The sequence below is a fragment of the Rhea pennata genome, chromosome 10 (assembly GCF_028389875.1).
Source record: "Rhea pennata isolate bPtePen1 chromosome 10, bPtePen1.pri, whole genome shotgun sequence".
Classification (NCBI taxonomy): domain Eukaryota; kingdom Metazoa; phylum Chordata; class Aves; order Rheiformes; family Rheidae; genus Rhea; species Rhea pennata.
This window is the reverse complement of record NC_084672.1, coordinates 19,965,460-19,970,882: the sequence shown is the minus strand read 5'-3', so window position 1 is coordinate 19,970,882 and position 5,423 is coordinate 19,965,460.

Genomic DNA, 5,423 nt, shown 5'->3' with positions numbered 1-5,423 from the left:
GAGCCTTCTTTGTCAAGAAAGCCCCTTTTCACTCAGCACTGACAGAATTTTGCATTGGCAAACACGTCTCGTGTTCCTGGCTAATGATAAACCTCAAGACTGTTCAAAAAGCCTAACAACCAAAACGTGTTTGTAGCTCATGTTCTCTGTTTTTTGGGGAGATACGATCCATGAATACTCCTGAGAGTGAATTCCTCCCCACTTTCTTTTCATGTTGGCTGTCTGCTGAGTCTGAGTCTTCTAATTGATTTTACAGTTAATACTAAACTCCAATTTTATGGTTTGCTTAGCATAGATTTTCCCACAAGTATTCAAATCTGAAGATACTGATCAAGCTACAAGCACGCTTTCCTGCTAAATACAGGGAGGATAACAACGTCATGAATATAGACAAAGTAAAAGGCAATGTATATCTGAATTCCTGTCAGATCAAGATTTGAACTAGGTTGGTCAGCTGATGCAGTGTTTTAAATCACAGCGAATGATGGTATCACATCCACCAGTGGGTTTGCAACTGTCAGAAATATTAGAGGAAAAGGCAAGCGGAAATGCAGAGAGATCCCCATGGACTGTTAAAGGGGTTCAGCACAAAGACTCAGGGCTGAAAACACAGATTTACTGCTTGAGGAATGACTCTCTTTCCAGTTATTACACAGCCTCACAAATCTGTTACGGAGGTCAGTCATCAGAACAACTGTATCTGCTGACCTAGCACTGGAATTACAGAGGCATCTTGTCCATCTTTCATTATATCTTATTATCCTGATCTTATTTGTAGTGTGCACGAGTGATGTTGGGATAAGGCAGTTGCTGCTACCTTTAAGCAGACTAATTTCTATTTAATCATTAAATCTTGATCAATGTTACAGCATTTATTATAAATGCAATTATACAGTAGAGGTTGCTGATTTAGTAATTCAATTATTAGAAGGTAATTGTCACTGTAAATCTCATAAAATAGATACTCTGAATCTCATCAGGCATTTTTGAAAGCAATAACCTCACTCTGCCCCCACTGAAGGCAATGTGAAACGTACTACTGCCTTGAGGAGGAACAGAGCTAGTCGGTCCAGCACTGCACCTGTACAGAATCCTTCTGGACCTGGACGTCTGAAGGGAGGAATGGAAACGCCTGCACTCGAGCAGACATGCAGGACGTGATTCAAGGCAGGGATACACGGCAAAGAATTCCGAGTCTGAGTGCCGCTACACACTGGGGAAATTCCAATCTGATTTTTACACTTAGATCCACTTTCCATTCATATTTATGTGCTTCCTCTGCAGCAACACCATCATATTTGTGATTTTAAATAAATAAATAATTGTGATTTTATGTGTTTTCTCATTTAGATTTCAGCATACAACTAATCAATTACTAAAATTTTTCAATGTAATTGAACTGACATCCAAAATGTGGATTGGATTCAGTGGAGAGAAGAACTAAAGCTGAAACTGAGAATTTCTTGAAGTAGAAGGATGAGCTACCAGCAAACACCCTCCCTTCCCACTACCAAATTCCTAATCAGAAATGTCTGGATAACACGGGAAGGCAATTTCCAAACTGCCACTGGGCTCTTGGATGAAGCATGGTGGAAATGGCTCCAGGATGTGCATATGGCCCAGGGAGAGGTGGGAATTTCTAACGATAACGAAGCTAACCATCTGTGGCAACCCTTGGTTGTCCAGCCACTTGGGCTGTAGCGACTAAATCCGATCTCAATTATCTCTCACAACAAAAACACAGTTTCAGATTGCATTTTTCATAAACTCAACCGATGCACATCAGGCAGGCCCTAAGCCAATTTTAAAGTACAGAGGCCTGTACACCATGAATTGACTTTATTTTCCAACCTATGAGAAAAAAAAATAGCCTCCTTGTCAACAGTGAATCTTGATGAGCTTCATTGTGGGCACTGGTTTGTACAGACATTTCCACATATGTACCAACCTTAAAACTGACAAAACAAAGACCAGAGGCATTCATGGAATAGGATACACTGCAGCAAATAACCTTTCAATGTACAAAGCTAAATCCAGTTCTGGCATATGTATTTCAACTAATTCACTCCTTTTCAAAAACCAAACTTCATTAGCCATGCTGAGATGCAAACCATTTATACGGTTTAAGCTGCAAATGCAGGTTCAGCAATACCACAGGTCACTTACGTGCTGCTGGACGTGTTACAAATTGGTAGTACAAACCAGCAGTTCTCCAGCTTACCAGCAGATCTGGCATTTAACCAAAGTATGCGCCTGTGGCCCCATTTGCTCCCTGCCTTAGAGTATCTACAGACCTGGACAGCAGCAGGTAACACTTCTTAACACCAGTGTCCCTCCCACATCTGCTGAACCCTCATCTAAAACACTTTGCTTATTTTTTGCCTCATTCGGTTTTTTTCTTGACCCCGAGGTGCTGGAAGCATCTTCCCTCACTGTGCTGATGCCTCAGCCATGCTCCCTGGAAGATGTCCCAGATCCTGTGACTCTCCCAGACAGGGAATTCAGGCCATCAGGCGAAATCTTCTGACTGCAAATACCACAAGTCACAGCAAAGGCACCGAGTCCCGGGGCCGCAGACAGGGCGAGGGAGTGCGTCACTGGGCGCCCCTGGCCCCGCTTGCAGATGTGTTGGATGGCTTGTCAAACATGGCAGCTGTCCGCTCGTGCACCACAGCACGGTGCCCGCTCTGCTGTCCCCAGTGAGGGAATTTTTTAAAAATTCCTATTCCCTTCATTGTAGAGGCAGAGCAGTATTTAAAGTTTCCATGCCTCCAATTCATATCTAGCATCTTATACGGAACCTTTTTGCTCTTTTCATCAAGATAATCTTCTCAGATGAGCATAAAACCCATAGGTATACTACACCCTAAGTTCCTCTCATCATTCAAAAACCCAGACAGGAAACAAAGATTACGAAAACAACAGAACATCAACCTGGAATGATGAGGCTTTAAACATGTGGACAGATGCGCCTTCTCCAAGCAGCTATGTTGATAGAAGAGGTTCTTGTCCATCAGCCCAGTCTCAGCAGCTCAGCAGCATCCCTTGATAGAGGTTACTTTTCCAATACTAGCCAGCTGAATTTGCCGACTGACCTTTACCTGTTTTTTGAAAATAAGCCACATTAGATTAAGCAACAGATGTTTGCTAAATTGGCAATTTCTTCTACAAGCACAGCTAAACCCGTAAGAGAACATCTGCATTAGAGATTAAGGTTTCTATGGTCTTGACTCAAGCCAATATTGTCAGTAACCTTCAGTAACCTATCTGCATCAATCCCAATCCCCTCTAATTTTCATCCCTCGCAATTTTCATAGTTTAACTGTATTATTGGGGAGGAAAAGGTTTAAATTATCTAACATCCAGCACATTCCATGTAAATATCCTCCTTCAGTCAGTTATTGCATCACATTCGCTCTGGGTCAATCTCTGCTGACTGACAACTGGTACAAGTTTCACAATTGCTGATCTATAGATAAAGAATTTTCATTGTAAGGAAATAATTTAGCAGCAAAGTAGCACAGAGCATTGTTTTTATTTGCCCTTGATACATGTTAACATTTGAATAACAGTGTTCTCACAGTATTATTACAGATAATTAATACTGTAATTCAGATCAAACGACAATTTGAATAACATCTTTCAATTAAGTCATGCAGTTTTGATTGCTCTGAGTTCAAAATGAATACTTTTAAAACTATGACATAATAAAGTATTATTTCATTCATTAATTTCACCCCCATGCTTTTAATTACACACATTGTTGTCTTTTACAAAGCTTGTTCCTCATATCCATTAAGAGACTGCTTTGCTCAGGGAGTGAGAAATGGGCTGCAGACACCTACCTTTAACATTGAGAGTGAAAACAGAACCATAACTTAAGATCAGCAAAAACCACCAGGCTAAATTTTCCTTCAGCTACATCACAACAGAAATTCAGTTTCTTCGCTAATTATCACGCTTCAGTATCATGCTGATACTGAATCATGCAATCATGCTACTTTTAAAATAAAACTGAAAATTTTATGTTGTGCACTTTTATTCTTTCCATTTACAACACAAAACAACCTATACCATGACAAAAATTTCTTCAAATTCTTGTGCACTGTAGGACTAAATTCAAAGTAAAAACACTGCAGCAGGTTTAAGCCACTTCAAAATAAATTTAAATATACTAGTGATCATAACATGGGATCAGAAAAGTACTAGAGCAATAGCTATTCTTTGATCACTCCAAAGGTATTTTACAACTAGCAATAAAAGTTAGATACTCAGTAAATGGAACTTTAAAAGCTTCATTTATAGTCTAAATTACTGCAAATATTTAAAACACATCAGCTATTCAAAAAGCATGTTCTTGGCTTATATTGGTATGATTTATGTTGACAAGAATTTTAGTTGCTAATTATTATGAACTAATCTGACAGTGACAAATTATGACAGGAAAGCTAATATCAAAATAGTTTTCACTTTAATTGTCAAAAATGAAAGCAGTGTAGTGTAAATTTGTAGCAAATATAAACTCTGGCTCCAGCTCTGCAGGGGTGTAAGATTCTATGCATCAGACCCTGGTAGATGAATATGTAGGTTTTAGATTCCTCTCCCATCAACTGGCAAAAAAAATGCAGTTTTTGAGTGAAAGGAGAGATAACTTGTTTATTTGTTATAAATGTAATTTAGGAGCATACAGTTAAATATATTGATTTTCCCAGTATTCTCTCACATAAATAAGTATTTAAAGATCATCTTATGGAAACGTTTGAAATTACTCAAAAAGTTGCATTTGTGTGCTAAGGGGAATGCTGTTTACGCTTTGACTACAGATGTTTACAGACAAGAATAGATAATAAATCTTTTAATGTTGTTGCTTCAGGTTCTCTTCTTTCTCCTAGAAGAGTAACATTTTTATTAATATTTTATCCTCAGTGCTGCTAATTAGAAACATTGATCAACTGCTCTCTTTTGTGCACAGCATCCTTGGCTTCTGTAAAATACATGTAAATACTTGAGGCAAATAATATATGCTTCTTGGCTAGGAATGTCTCCCATCACTAGTACAGAAAGCATATTACACGTGAGGCAAAAAGGATCTCCTTTAGAACTATTTATTTAAAAAATAAAAAGCACAAAATGAAGAGAGATTTACAGAAATCGTTGTCCTGCTACTCCCACTTGTAACTCTTTCTAATTGCATGAAGTGCTCCTAAGAAATCCATACTGCCTCTGAAAATGCAAGCACATCAAAATTACTCTTTTTTTGAGTTAATACTGTATTATCAATATATACTGCCAACGGTCTCTGAGCTGAAAAAGTCTAGAATCATGTTTTCTTGGCTCCTTAGCCACTATCATTTAATAAACTTATTTTATTTAAGTGTCACATTTTGAAACACTTTTCCGGATATTTGTTTGCTGTTCTCACA